A 16,787-nucleotide genomic window follows, 5' to 3' on the forward strand; every position below is an offset into this window, starting at 1 on the left:
AACAAACAAAAAAACCCCAAAATGTTGGCTATCTCTATGTATTTTTGCCCTGAATATGATAGACACAGTTTTACTTAAAATGTTTCATAAACTTAATTCTATTAATAGTTTCCTTAAGTCTCAAATAGAATGTTTTTGCAAGATCTTTCTCATTGAGCCTAATGTTTCCAAGTACATTATGAATATTCATGGTTTATATTCTAAAATACCTCTGTCTAATTCAGCTTAAAGATGGTGTCACGTGAAAACTTACTTTTAGTAAAATAGTGAACTTATTAAAAATATTTATGATATAACTTTCTGTTTGAAACTATAATTTCACAAATTCATTTCACCCATCATTCAGTTATCAGAAAACATATTTTCAATGAACTTCATGACAAAGCAGTTATGCTATCTATTCTTGTTAATGAACTGTAAAGTTAAGTACAACTCAACAATTCACCAGATTTATTCCTTGAACTTTCTGTTTTACATGCATTTCATATTTGCTATCTAATCATTCTCTCCCAGTCTAGAATTTAAGAAGGATTTAGAATATTCTTGCCTTGTTTTATGCACTGGTGTGATTTTATACCCAGATCTCTTAACATAGAACCCCTGTTAAAAGAGGCATTGTCTTTGCTGCCTGTAGCTTATATTTTAGAAAACAATATATTTTTATTTTCATTGCAAAAACGTTAATTATTACATCATATAGCCATATGTATATACCATGCTTTTGGCGACCAAATCCTAACCAGTGTATACTTAGATATGTTCTATTTTTCAATTTTTTTAAATTTAAATTTAAAATGAATTGTCCCATTAATATAGCTCTTAGTTGTATTCTTATGGAAGTTTCTTTAGGATATACTATGTCTATATCAGGACTCTCTTTTTAGAAAGCCTTTCCCAGGAGAGTTATAGAAATGCATAACCACAGACATAAAACGTAAGTTACAGCATAAGTAACACAATTAAGCAATGTAAGTGTTAACATTTATTAATCCAAGACTTTTCAGATTATTCATATTAAATATTCTTCTGGTGAATGACATTGTGAATGTGGATTGTTTTAATATTTTAATATCTTACATATCCTATTGAACATCCATCAGCACTGTTCCTCCTTGTTTGAGACAGGCTGTCTTATAGTCCATTATTCTGCCACCTCTCCACTCTTATTGACTGCTGAGGACACCAACGTGCTAACCTGCAAATGTCTAGGGATTTCTCTCTCCATCTCAGCTCTTTCAATAGAAGCACTGTGGTTAAAATCCCATGCTACTACATCCACCCTTTTTTCAGTTATTTTTCAAATCAACTAGTTTTGACCCCCCTCCTCCTGTCTATCCCCCCAACCACTCCTCTTCTTTCTCCATTCAGAAAGGAACAGACCTCCCATAGGGGTCAACAAAGCATGTCATAACATGTTGAGACAGGACCCAGCTCTTCTCCCTACATCAAGGCTAGTCAAGGCACCCCTGCATAGGGAATAGGTTTCAGAAAACCAGCATATGTGCCAAGGACAGGTCCTGATTTTACTATTAGGTACTCCACAAACAGACCAAGCTACCCAACTGTCATTCACATGCAGAGGCCCTAGGCTGTCCCCTGCAGGTTTCCTAGCTGTTAGTCCAGAGTTCTTGAGGCCCCATGAGCTCATCTTTACATGGGTAGAAGGGAGGCAAACTCCTGTTCTCATGCTTACTTGGCAAACATTTTACTCAATGAGCCATTTCCTATTATGTTCCATTTATGGATGGAACTATATTTAGAAATTTTAATTTAAAAGCAATTTTATATGCTAAGTAATAGACTAACTGTTTCTCAAAAAACCTGTTGCTTTATTTCATTAACAGCTTGATTTATTTAATTTAATTAATTGATTTTCTAATAGAAAATAAGAGAACAGCAAATGCATGAGCCTCAAATAAAATGACTTGGGAAAATATAAAGAATCAGCTGAAAGGAGAGAAGAACCATTAGTTTATTATTGGAGGTGGAAAGATTAGTATGGAAATCAAAGAAGAGATAAGCTGTACGTTATTCATTAACACGGACTCACAAGCATCACCATATTTAGACACCTTTCACAAAGTGGTCTTCATAGAAGAACTTAGGTTACATAACTACTTCACCAATCATACCGATTCAATGTATTAAATACTATTCTGACTAATGTGAGAAATAGTACACATTGTATAATTCTACAGAATAAATTCTGTGTACTGCTTTATAACAAAACTTGCCTAGACTTCTTAAATATGTGTTCCTTCAGTGAGCTGTGACTATAAAATATGAGTAAAGAAACAAGTCGTCATCCAAAGGCCCTGGATAAAAGAATGTGGAAAGGAGGATCCGACTCTCCGATCTACTGGAAAGTTTTCATCTCTTTTCCACAAATGGAGATAAGGTAACTGTCTAAACAGTAGTGGATTCCCACTAAGCATGTTGCACATTTTTGATTCCTATCTCCTTCTACAAACATCATTCCCCAGACATGTGGCATGCTCTAGCGTACAAAGTGGTGAATTGCTGAAAGTCTACAAAAGGTAGAGTTAAAGGCTAGGCGGAAGGTTGAGATTGACTCAGACTTGCCAAGATCATCTGAGAAATGTGTGTTTAGCCTGCAGGAGACAGCATCTATCTAGCGTGTCCCTTGGGTGGGAGAAAGCATAATAGCGGGCAGAGGAGCAAATCTGTGTCTGACGAGTTGCTCTGTCACTTGTGGTTCAGATTCTGCCTGCTTTAGATGAAAGAAGCTTTTAGAGGCAATGGAATCAGGAAGAGAATCTAACTCTGAGAAAACAGCACAGAGTGAGAGGATTGCAGAAGTTCATTGCCAATTCTACACGTACACTGAGACAATTTATAGATTCCATGAGATCTGACAAGATGATTCAGATTTGGGAAACCTTGGTGCTCAGTAATCTGTCTGGCTTATTTCCAGTCTCGGTTCAGCTAGTCCTCCACTGAGTCTGTAACACTACTGACAGCTCTGGCCAGCTGAGAAGAGCAATATGGTTAGACTTGACTAATATGGCACTGTGTACTTTTTAAAGCAAAAAAAAAATGTACAAAAATATAATAAATTTACTGTTGATTCCAATTATATAGTGAATCCTCAGAAGGGTGGTTTAAAACATATATCCCCAAAGGCAGTCTAGAGAAATACAACTGAAGTGTTTGAATGAGCAATGATCCCCCATAGGAGCATACTTCTGAACCCACAACCCTCAGTTGGTGGGGTTGTTTGGGAAGTTATGTGACTTTTATGAGGTGTAGTTTTAATGGATGTAGTATGTCATTAGGGGCAGGATTGAAGGTTTGTTAACTATTGTCGCTCTGCTTCCTGTGTGGCTGAAACTGTTATTGGTCAACTTCCTGCCCCTGTAGCCATGCTGTACCTTCCCATCTTTACAGACTCTAACCCTCTGGAAACACAAACTCAGAAAACTGTTATGTTTAGGTTGTGTTTTTGTCATTGTATTTCATCACAGCAACAGAAAAGTAACTAATCCAAGCAACAACAAAAAGAGCACAAGAAGAGCACAGACACAGATTGAATTTTTCTTTTTCTCTTTTTCTCTTTCTTTCTTTCTTTTTAATGGTGATACTTTATTTACTTTTTTAAAAAAAAGTTTACATATTTTATGTCTTGAGAATAAAAAGTTAATATTAGCGTACTACTCAGCGGTATTTACTTTTTTTAATGCATGGAATACATGTTTAGTATTGTGACTTGTGCATATATTTCATCTCAGAAATAGCCACTAGATATGAATATGTATCAATAGTCACAATTAAATTGCACTTGCTTCATTTCTGATATCTTTCCGTTGTTGTTTTCTTTGTTTCTGAACTTTCACTAATTTTTAATCTTATATTTTTGTTACACTTGCAGATTGTTTTTTGAGAGAGGGTTTATCTGTGTAGCTTTAGAACCTGTTCTAGAACCCACTCTGTATACCACACTGGCCTTGAACTCACAGAGTTTCACCTGTCTCTGCCTCCTGCATACTGGGATTAAAGGCAAGTGCCACCATACTGGACTTCCTTTCAGAATTTTACATGATGTATTTTGATAATATTCATTCCCACTCCACCTCTGAACTTTTCCCAGATCTCCTCTTTATCTCACCCTTCCACCATTTTTACCTCTTATTTGTTTATTTTTGTTAGAAGACAGTCTCTCCAAATAGGTAACCTGCTCTTCTGTCTCTTGCAATCATTCTTTTGTGACTTCTATTTGTTTTTCTTCAGTCCGTAGTTTTAGGAGTTGCTTTAGAGATGTTAAAATTGGGAATGTACACCAAAAAACAAGTTCCTCTTCTTGTATTTTGACCAGTTGTGGTTTTTCTGTAATAGTCTCCATCTGCTGCAAATAGAGACTTTTCGATGAACATAGATTTATTTGTGAGTCTAAGGATAAGTATTTAGAGTGAAGTTAAAAAATATACTGGTTTAGGTTAATGGCAGTAGTAGGTTCTCCTCTAGGTTTCTTGACCTCACAAGTCAGAGGTTAACAGCTTTTTCTCCCATTGAGTGGGATTAAGACCATTGGTTACAGCCAGGATATAGATGCCAGTATCACAGTCTTTAGAATGTCTTACTGTCTGGTTATAGTTATGAATATTAGGAGTTACAGCTTAATAGGAATATTGACTACTTTTTCCCCCACCCTCTGTCTTGCAACACACTTTCTGACAGTAGCCCTCAGGAAAGAGTTTTCCAAGTCAGATCCAATTTGTTTCCTCCAAGTCCTGTGTCTGAGGAATGTGGTATTTTCAGCAATAAGGTTTTCTCTTCCTTATCCGGAAAAAATGACAATAACTAACGACAATGACAATAATCGTATTGTTTAGGATTCTGTTGGACTACCCAAACTGATAACTGGAAAGGATTCTTGTGCCTAGAACACGGTTTTATTAGAGAATTTCAGCATTTATTTGTGAGGGAGCATTGTTACTCTAAGGGGATAACTTCAATCTTTCTCTCTCATATATATATATATATATATATATATATATATATATATATTCCCCCTCCCTTTCCTTTCCTTCTGTATTGCCTTTCCTCCTGCTCTTCAAGAGTCTCTCCCTAATGAGTTTTCTTCCCACTTTCCTATTCATGTTTCAAATTTGATTTTATAACCTCTTTCATGTTCACTTGGAAGAAGAAAATATTATGTAGACTATGCTAGAACTTTGATAGGTCCTTTTCTCATTTGGTATCTATCAGTACCTTCATTTCTCTGTTGAATCATGATACTACACACAGGTATCCATGTTTCCAGCATTATCACTATAAGTAAACTTTTATAAACACATGAGTATCCTTTTATTGCTTTTCTTGTGACTATAGAATCATTTCTTATTCATTATAGCGTATCTGTTTTCTAAATGGGCCCTCTAGTAAATCAGTAGTATGGTTTTATTTTTTCAATGTAGGCTTAAGGTTTTTATTGATTACTTCAGTAAAAGCAAGAATCTACAAATTGCATTAGCCGAAAAGATCAATGACCCATTAGACTGCCATTTTATAAAGACCTACACAAGATGCTTCAGTGCAAGGCCAGAAAAAGAATATGTTTCATAAAGCACCCGTCCAATTCCTCGATATTACACTACAGGGAAAATTTTTTTCCCTGCCTCCAGCTGGTTATCATTTTATGCTTTGAAACATAAGGATTGATGACCCTTGTAATTTAAGCCTGGCTTGTAAAGCTGAACATAGGTTATTATTTATATTCACATAAATGCCCATTCTATTGTTTTACTCTTCCTAAAATACTAGCCACTATAATTTAAAGAACAGCAGGCTTCAAAAATACTTTAAAATCATTTTTTGAGAGAAAACAGCAGTTTTGAGATTAACTGAAACAAAACATAGCATGAGTCTATCTGGCAATGTGCTTTAAAGTACTGTCTAAATGTGAGAGATTAAAAAGAGGAAGCTGGGTAAAAGGAAGTCATGGTAACAACTTTAATAATAATACTAAGCCTTCTAATGTATTGGAGGTAAAGCCCATGTTACACTGCATTCTCTACATGTACTCTGCTACTGAAGTACGATCCCAGCCACTATGTCCTGTTGTGTATATGTAATTTTATGCAAGAAAAAAATGACCTGATTATTTAATCTGATTTGCTTTCTATCCAATGTTTGTATTTTCTTTTCCAACATGCTGAAAAGAGCACAGAGATATCATTTAGTACTCAGGGGCCTGAAATTTTAAAGCTTTACTATTGGTCCAATTTGGTAGGGTTAGAGAACTAATTCACATAAACTATGCCATCCTCACCGTCTACACACAGTGATGCTTCGCTAATTTTGGCTGCCACCTTGCTTGTAATGGAAGTTGTCTAAATTGGGAATTCATATTTCAGTGCTTGTGTGGGTATATCCTTCTAGAGGACATTAACTAAGGGAGAAATGTCATCCTGAATTAGTGGTATTATGCAATAACTTGCCAGTGAATGAAATAAAAGAATGAAAGAGGAAGCTTGCTAGAGCTCACTTCCTCTTTGCTCAGTTCCTTCCTCTCTTTTTCTCTCCCTCCATCTTTACCTTTCCTCCTAACTTTCTCCTTCATCTTTCCTTCCTCTCTCCTAATATCTTGTTCACCATGAGGTGAATAACTTAACTTTACCATGTTCTACTGCCATGATGATTTTTTTCAGCATAGGCCCAGAAATACTATGAGCCACAATAAACTCTTTGCTGCCTTAAGTTGTTCAGTAAGTATTTATACACACCAACTGTAAGAATACTTGAAGTATTGTATCCCTCTTTGGGGGGATACGTAAGAAGAATCAGTCAACAATAGAACCAAGAATAGAAAATAAGCATGCAAGGGGAAATGTACATTAAGGTTAATGTGAACAACAGTAAATTTAACCCTAGCATGTGTGAGCTTCAAGAAATTTGCTGAAGAATATGATATAAAGAATAAAAAGAAGTATCAAAGTAATTACTTAAAGATATGGATTATCTTTTATTATGAGAATCCAAATAAATATTTTTGACTGAATCAAATGATTATTGTTTTGTTCTAGAGTTCTAATGTTTCCTTTCAGTCTACTTGAATCATAGCATTTTTTTTAATCACAGCATTTCTTATTTCTAAAACTTAGCATCCCAAATAAGATAAAAAGTTATAGATAGTTTTGCTTTATTTTAAACACTTTTATTTTTAACTACAGATACCATTTTAATCAAGGAAACTCATAAAAAAAGATCATGAGATCTTTCTCTTTCAATCCAATTCAATACCAAATGCAATTGTCTAAATTACTAATCAGAGTGGATGCAAAATCAAGTAGAATTTGTAAAAACAGCTGCCACAGAATCTTAAGAAAGAAGAGCACTTCCCTGTTGCATGATACAACTAATTTAATACAAACTCTGCAGAGTATTCAGACCTGAGAGGTGCTCACTGTATCACCTTTGCTGTTATAATCACTTTTCATTATAAGTTTGAATTGAACAGTTACAAAGAAAGCACAATTTTATGGCTAACCACTCAAGATCTTGTAAGAGTGAAAATAATATAAAATCTTTGAGATAATGTTATTTTTGAATGCACATGAGTTTCACCTTTCTTATCCCTAGGGAAAGAAATGTCCAGGGAATTCTGTGGTTTGCAAGAAGAGTCAAAAGGCATCAATATAATTTTTTTTTCTAACACGATTCACACTAATTAAAAAAGAGCCTAGGTAATTCAATGCAATAATTTGCATGTGTGTGAGTAACATTTGGTGCCTAGGCATTCTACCTTCCTACAGTTATCAACAATTCCTTTGTTATTCACTCGTCTTAAATCTACCTTCATTTCCAATCCTCCAAATTTTTGTCTCCAATTTTTCAATCATTCGAGTCAGTTTAGTGTTTTCTATATACTCTTAAATGGATGCACATCCATTGAAATGTCGACTATGTACCAAGCGCCACCCTTAGAGGAAATTGACTCTTCCTCTCCCAGCAGCTATCAAGTAACAATACTTTTTCAGCTAAGAGTAGGATTTCATGCCTGTCTATCCTGTTTGAGCTGGAATTTTGTCTAGCTTGAGCTTGAAAAGGGTTTATGGATGCTGTGAACATCACTGCATTTTTATGTGCAACTGCCCTTTTGTATCTGGAAAGCAAGCCTCTATCTTTTAATGTCTTTCTGCCTTCTCATTTGCAATGAGGATGAGTGGCAATCTAGATGTCTTGTTTAGAATTAAATATTCCACAGTGTCTTATTCTCTTAATCTTTCTCAGTTGTGGATCTTTGCATTAATTAAAATCCACTGCAAAAAGAAATATCTATGATGAATGTTAGTAGATATATTAATCTATGGGTATCCTGATAAGTGATAGGATACCCTACTAGTAGAATGAAAGTTGTAACTTCTTACCTAGGACTCATGGCCTGTTTAGCCATAAATTGTTGGCTCTGATAGCAGTGCCATCTTGTGGAGCTGTATTTAAAAGTGTTAAGAAAGTTTGTGGTAACTCCCATTATATTTATGTCACTACTACCCCCATAGGTATACTTTGCCAAAATGGTCATGATTAACACACTTTTATCATCTGGTAGCATGCATAGCACCTTAGGAAACAGTCAAAGCCAGCCAGAGAACATGATTTCTCCATGATATTGGAGAAATATGTAATATTGTCTTAATGTCAACTTCTGGAGGGGTCAAAAATATTGGCAATAGCCTGCAATATTTACAGATCAATGAGACCTCAAAGGGGAAGAACTCCATTAAAGGTAATTCATTTCTGGAACTGGAATTGTTACCTGAAGTGTCTAGAAGGGACATTGTATCTCCATTTTAGTTTCCCTCCATTTTAGCTCTTTTTATATGTGCATGTACAGATTTTATGAAACTGTTAATGATAGGCTGACATATTACTATTTGAACTGCTTTTATTTTAGTTATCCTTACTCCAGTAGCTTCCTATGCTATGCTTTCCATTCTCTGTATCATTTAACCCTTCTGGTACCCTTATCCCCCTTTGCAATCATTTTACCATTGTTTTTGTTCTATCTCCCATCCCTTGAAACTTTCCCCACAGCCACAACACCATCTTACTATTCCGATCTTTATACGTTCTTTATAAATTACATAATTATATCATATATTATATAATCTTCATGAAGAGCTCACATCTGAATATTCCTCACTAATAACCAGAAATGAGAGGATATGTATGTCATGTTTTTCTTTCTGAGTCTGGAAGTGTACAATTTTAGTTTCTTCACTATAAAAATTTTCAAAATGCTTAATACTTTATGAGCAGCAAGATTCTTGTGGGAGGGAAATGAACTATGTGACGTTTACTAAACTAACATGAAAACAGATTTCTTTTCTGAATGGGGTAATTTTTCCATGCATTATTATTTTGTGTACTGTCTACTCTGGTCAATCATAATGCCATGGACTAATTACTGATTATATTCATTTATAGCTTGCATAGGTTTGAGAAATGTATATCTACTGAGAAAGTAGTCAAGTGATTAGAATAAAAAGCAAAGCAAGTGCACACTGGATATTTTTCCAGAGTTTGTTTCACTTCCCAGCCTTGCCTTCTGCACATGCCTGTAATAGGGAACATAAGATGTCTGTACCCTTGCAATTCCTGCAGGCTGAAATCTCAGTGCCTCTGAAAGGACTGAGCCATACTCAGTGACAATGTAGACTGTTGCTTTGGTGTCAGCATGGAAGGCTCTTTTGTGCCATGAACAGCTCATCTGTGCCTTTCATTTTTAGCTGAATTCACAGTGAAATTTCTTTGGTATGAATTCTTGCTTTGTCTTAGACATGAACTGTGCGTGTCCTTCCAAAATTAATACGATCTCTGTAATCGGCAGTGTGCCGAATTAAGATGTAACCTTTAGGAGTCAATTGAATTGTGATTACAGATCCATGACTGGGGCTAGTGCTGCAATAAAAGAGGCTCCTAGCAACAACATGTTCTGTAGGTTCTGTGCAAACACAGATTAGAGGCAGCCACTGACGAACATGAAATGAGCCCTCTCTAGAAACAACCCATGCTGGCACACTGATAGTGGATTTCTGACACACCAGGACTGTTAAAAAAACAAGTTTCAGGGACGTTTTTAGGTGTGTGTGAGCATATGTGTGTGTGTGTGTGTGTGTGTGTATGTTCTGTGTGTCTGTGTCTATATATGTCAGTATCGGTATGTGTGTGTTTGTGTGTGTATTTACACATACATTAAGTGCATGTTATTTATGTCTGTTTATAGACAAAAAGCCAATCTCAGGAATCTTCAGTAACTGTCCGCCTTTATTTTGGACATGGTGTATCACTGATCTTGGAACTCATAGATGCAAATAAACTAGCCAGTGAGCTCTGTCTGTGCACATATCACTGTCTTTTTACCTTCTTTTTATTAAGAATTTTTTAATACAATCTTTACTCACTTTATATAGTTACTGTCCCTGTTCCCAACCCCTCCCATCCTACCACCCCACACTTTCCCCGACACCACTCACATCCACTCCTAAGAAAGGGTAAGGCTTCCCATAGGGAGTCAACAAAGTCTGACACTTAACTTTACGGTAAAACCAAGGCACTCCTCACTATACCTAGGCTAAACGAACTATCCCTCCGAAGAGAATGTGCTTCTAGATGCCAGTTCAAGCACTAGGAATAAATCCTGGTCCACTGCAAGTGGCCCCACAAACTGCCCAAAGCTCACAATTGTCCCCCACAAAAATCAGTGGGCCTAGTTTGGTCCTATGCAGGTTCCTCAGCTATTAGTTCAGAGTCAGTGAGTTCTCACTTGCTCAAGTCAGTTCTTTCTGTGGTTATCACTATCATGGTCTTGACCCATTTTCTTATATTATGGCCTTTCCCTCTCTTGGACTCTTATCCAGTAGCTCAGCACTGTTATTTGCTCCCTATTACTGTTGTTGAAGATGTTCACCCAGGTAATCTCATGTCATTATGTATGTGTGGAAAGAAGTATACAAACTCAGTCTTAAATTTCTGTTTTTATAAGCTATAAAAGTCCAAATACAATGATGTATTGATCATATATGATTTAAATTTTAAATTAGATTAAAATACTCGATGAATAAATATTAGAAAAAATCTACATAATTCAACATATTAGAAATTATAATATGCAATTGCTTCTTGGCCTTTTGGCTAAGATCAAGTGTAGTATCTATTCATATCAGTCTAATATCTGATACATCCTCTATCTGAGGACAATATATTAAATGGATTTTTAGAAGTAGGGTTGGAATAGGAGCTTTCTCCATCCACTCCATGCATTGACTTGGTATTGCAGTACCTTCAGGATTGGTGCAACCCCTTGAGAGACTTTTTTAAAGGAAATTATAATATACAGTACTAATAATAGACATTTAAAGAGAAATATACATTTTAGCATTTAATACATCATTTTAGTAGCACAAATCAGGAAATTCAAAAGAATTTGAAATCACAAAATAAAATATATGAGAATAGATCAAAAATTACCTAAAGTCAATATTAGTTTACCTTTGCTGAAATTACAAAGTAATGGAAAGACATAATGAATTCACAATTTTTTTTATGAATTCACAATTTTTCCACACATCCATATTATATGGAAGGTTGTTCACCTACTCAAGGAATTTATAAAGTAATGACCTGGGAAGTGTTTATAAAACTGTGTTTAATGTAAAGCAGAAATGATTATATCTATATTTTATTGATTTGTACCTATATGTAAGACAATTTCTGAGAAATTTTTTCTAACACCCTATGGTACAGAATAATGATATATATTTTTGAATGAACTAATTTCCCATAAATTGTATAAGTCAGAGATGGTAGAAGAATTTTAGCACCTGTACTTTTGACAGAAAGTTCTTAGAATCTAGAATATACTAATAACTAATAATCTGATTATGTCAATTAACATGAGATTAAACAGAGTTCCCTAGAGTATAAATACATATGTCCAAGAATATTTGCCTTAATGTTCAACATTCATAGCTAACAGAGATGTGAAAATGAAATGCTCTTTGACATTTTAACCCACTCCAGTCTAAGTGCTAAGACGAAAAGAATGGCAGAAAATGTTGGTACGGATCTGGAAAGAGGTGAACACTGATCCATTTTGGGGAAAGTGCAAACTGTGTTACCACTGTGGAAATCAGTATGTTAGCTCCTCAAAAACCTAGAAGTAGCCATCATGTGTCACAGTTACACCACTATAACATTTTCACAAAGGATTTCCTACTATAGAGAAACTTGCACATCTTTCTTTCATTGCTGTCCTGGAAATACAGAGAGAGGCAATTGAGTAATTATTTCTGTAATGCTTTGATTAATCTTACTCATTAATCTTAAATTAAATAATTCACATTTCTCCCACATGAGTGTAGGAAATCCTTTAATATAGTGGTTTTGATTTTATTCTCTAAAGTTGATTTTAGATACGTTATTAAATATTGACATGACTTTGGTAAATATTTCTTTTAAAATGATTTCTTTGAAAGGTTTTCCTAAATATATGTCCTTGAAAAATTGGAAATAAGCTATACTTGAGTATATAAAATAAATGATGTCTCTGTCATTTCTTGTACCTTTTGGAAGTTTCTTGATTGCACTTCCTGTTTACCAAAATAATATTATTTCCCTTCTCAGGTCTTTGATAGTCATAGTTACTTTCCTTTCATGACATAGCCAAGCCATTTTAATAAAAGACTTAGACTCATTAGCATAGAATAACTATTGAAAACATTTAACATGTATTTCTTGTTTGATGTTCATGATGATTAAAATTATAACTCTTATGAAAAAATTGTAACATTTCCTATTTAGATACAATATATTCAGAGATTCTATTCTATTGACAGTCTCTTTCTTGCGAAAATATTTGAATTGGGTTTTTAAACTAGCTATTTGAAGCAGGCACCACCTCGGTACCATTCAGACAAGCGATTCAATTTCTTGTTTCACCAGTTAGCCCAGGAATCACAGTCTTATTATATTTCAAGGAATTTATGACAAGAAAGACATGCTTTAAAACACTCAAGCAGCCTGAGCCTTGCAGGCTTCCAGGAATTTAAGACAGGCACCACAACTGCTCATTTTCATCTTGCCACAATAAAATCAAAATTTTGGAAGTTCATAGGATAATGACAGGGGCAAAGCTGAAGATGATAAAATTCACGTAGTAAGACTACAAGAACTACATATCATGGCAAACAAGAAAAAAAAGATGTTTGATGATCGTGGATATTTAAAAATATAGTTTTAGAGCTTAATTAACATTTTCCTGTTGTATGTACCTGATATGAATGGAATACAATGAATATTGTTTCTCATACTATTTTTTTTAAACCTTACCTAGGCCACAGAAGACATTGAATGCTCATCTGAGCTATTTAAGTGCAGGGACATTCTAAAATTAATGGATCTGTTCAAAGTCCCAGATTCCAAATCCCTGGGCTGGAATTACAATTCAGAAATCCAAATTCCTCTTGTGTCTATCGACAGCAAGCCTAATAAGTATTTGGCAAGATCATCAACATTTGGTATTCCATTAACTAAATAGGCAGTTGTTTCAATATCCCTGTTGAAATTCCATCAATTATTTGACCAAATGCTAATATAATTCTGATTATAAATAAAATGAATTTACATATATATGAATATATATTCATCTATAATTATAAATTACTTTGAATTATATATCACTTAATCTTTAAACATATAGCAATACTTAAAAATAAATTATGAACAGAATTAAAGATTATAGGCAAAGTTCAAATTTTAACTTTCTTGTAAACTAATTACTGAGAGTCTGTCAGACCCTTCTGAATGGACATCTGAATGAAAATGCTCATTTCTGCTCCCATCACGCTTTAGTACATTCACATGCAGAACAAAAGCCAGAAGGAAATCACATGTTACTGCATAGCAATGATACAGCCATTTAGAATTAGTTGATTTTTTTTTTTCCTGAAAAGCTCAATTAGGAGATAGATAATGTATCTCACGGTAGAGGTTCATACCTGAAATTCCATCCTTCAGAAGCCTCTCTGGTCCTCCACAAGGGAACTCACCTGCAACACACCTAAATTCAGTGACTGCCATTAAGTAGTAAGGAAGAGTCCACAACCCTTTACAGCTCTATTCTTCATGACTCTAAAGTTTTCTACTTGGGTGATTCTGCCAAGATCCATGCCCGCTTGTGATGGCGACTGGCCCTCACCTTGAATTCCATTTGCATAACCTTTTCTTTGTAGTTGATTTTTATGTGGAGGAAATCCTCAAGACTTCAAAAAGTTGCAGGTTATAACTGAATGAAGTCTTTCTCTATGGGAACCTACCACTCTTTTGATTCCATTTTGCGTCAGGCCTCCTATTTCTTGGTGCACAAGCTTTATCTCCAACATAAAATTCACTAGTGCTATTTCTTTCCTCAAAAGTGTCCATGTTTTATTTCTTTTGCCACCCTTGCTTTTTAGTAATAGACCTTCAGAGAGTGATTACTAATAACTACTCAACAGAATAAACATTAAGCTTTCTCAAAATATCTGTAAAGAAAAAAATTATCCAAAACTCTTCAATTCAGCCTCAAACAGATGCTAGCATCATAAGAGCAAAATGCAGTCACATTCCTACCGATAGATTAAAAAATTGATCTCTAGATCAGCTGATAATGTTGTTTCCCTCTGAATCTTCTTGAAATACGTCTCCATAGTCCACATGCTTTCATCACTATTATCTTCCAGACTCGTATTGGGTGGTTCATTAAGTCCTTTTTCTAGTCCAAAGATTCAAAGTATTCCACATTCATTGAGAGAATCCAGTATGATTATGCCTGGTACAGCAATAGCCCACTACCTGGTTAAAATGTACTGTGTTAGTTACTTTTCTATTGCTGTGAAAAGATACATTTATCTGTTGATAATCCCACCAGGTCCCGCAGCCATTCAGCCCCAAAGAAACACAAAGAGGCTTACATGAATTATAAAATGGTTGGCCTAGTAGGTCAGGTTTCTTATTAACTCTTATAACTTATATTAACCCCAAATTCTTGTCTGTGTTAGCCATGTGGCTTAGTAACTTTTATCAGTGAGGCATTCTCATCTTGCTTCCTCTGTGTCTTTGTGACCACTGCAGACTCAGCTTTTCCTCTTCCCAGAATTCTTCTCTTCTTGTCACCCTGCCTATACTTCCTGCCTGGCCACTGACCAATCAACATTTTATTAAAATAATACAAGTGACAGATCTTTATAAGGTACATGACCATTGTCCCACAGCAATTATCAAGCTATTTTTATTTTATTATTTTTTTATTTTTTTAAAAAAAGAAAACATACTGTCTATTTTCATTTTATTTACCAATCCAAGTTCCCATTACCTCCTTTCCTCCCATTCCCTTCACATCGCCCCCGCCACAGTATACCTCATCCATTCCTCAGAGAGGGTAAGGCACATTGCTTTGGGGAAAATCCAAGGCCCTCCCTACTTTATCTAAGCTGAGCAAGGTATCTATCCAAAGAAAATTGGCTCCAAAAAAGCCAGTATAAGCAACAGAGATAAATCCCTGTGACACTGCCAATCCCTGCAGTCTGCCCCAGCTATACAACAGTCAACCACATTCATAGGGACTAGGTTGTACCTATGCTGTTTCCATCCCCATCTGGCTAGAACTGGTGAACTCCCATTAGCTCAGGTAAACTGTTGCAGTGGATGTAGCCATAATGTTCTTGACCTCTTTGCTCATAGTCTCATTCCTTCTACTTTTCAACTAGACTTTGGGGGTTCAGCCCAGTGCTCTGATGCAGGTCTCTGCCTCTGTTTCCTTCAGTTTCTGGATGAAGATTTTATGGTGATATTTAAGATATTTGTCAGTCTGACTAAAGGGCACGGCAAGTTAAACCACACTCTCCTCTACTGCTTAGGGTCTTAGCTGGGGTCATCCTTATAAATTCCTGGGAATTTTATAAAGATACAGTATACTCTTTCAGATGAATCAATGGTCACCATTGATGTGGAGCATGGCATCAGACTAACAGATAGGCATTGGTTGGAGTAGGAGCTCAGCACTTTTATCATTATCCACAATTATGAGACAAAGAGAGCTAATTGGGGATAGTATTGGCTTTTAATCTATCAGGCACATTCCCAGAGATACACCTCCTCTGAGATCAAAACTCATAATCCTCCCAAAAAGTTCAACAAAATGGGGTCAAGGAAACATTCAAATATCTGAGTCCATGGGGGTATAAAAGTTGTAAATGTCATTTTTCAGTAAGAACAATACTAGGCCTATTAATTTTTCCAGTCAACAAATTCAATGTGTGTGTGTGTGTGTGTGTGTGTGTGAGAGAGAGAGAGAGAGAGAGAGAGAGAGAGAGAGAGAGAGAGAGAGTTTGTGTATGTGCAGGCGTGTACACATGTGGTACACTGTCCTCATTTTCATTTCATTGGATGATTCTCAATATAATAAGTCTTAATTATGTTAATTCCTTAGTATTTTTGTTTTGTCTTTGACTATATATTCATTTGCATGGGATTTTTATTGACTTATTCATTCTTTCATTAAATATATGCTTCTGTGCTTGAGTTCATGTGTATGGGTACATGTATGTATGATGGGACACATGTATGTGTGCATATTCTAGGCCACAGATCAGCCTCAGATGTCATTACTCAGGAAGTTTCTACATTGTGTTTATTTGCTTTTGAGATAGAGTCTTTCTCTGTCTCTTGGACTGGAACAACCTCGACTAAGCTAACTGTTCAGCAAGTCTCTGGCATAAGCTGACTTT

The 16,787-nt window shown here is 35.4% G+C and overlaps 1 non-coding gene across 1 annotated transcript; it reads left to right on the forward strand.

The window, feature by feature from the left end:
• The first annotated feature begins 11,134 nt into the window (after window positions 1-11,134).
• On the forward strand, window positions 11,135-11,324 carry LOC130889952 (U2 spliceosomal RNA). Its single transcript, XR_009058664.1, has one exon. It is a non-coding gene; the product is annotated as a U2 spliceosomal RNA (small nuclear RNA).
• Window positions 11,325-16,787: the final 5,463 nt, after the last annotated feature.

This window comes from Chionomys nivalis, chromosome 1 (genome assembly GCF_950005125.1).
Source record: "Chionomys nivalis chromosome 1, mChiNiv1.1, whole genome shotgun sequence".
In the NCBI taxonomy this organism is placed as follows: Eukaryota; Metazoa; Chordata; class Mammalia; order Rodentia; family Cricetidae; genus Chionomys; species Chionomys nivalis.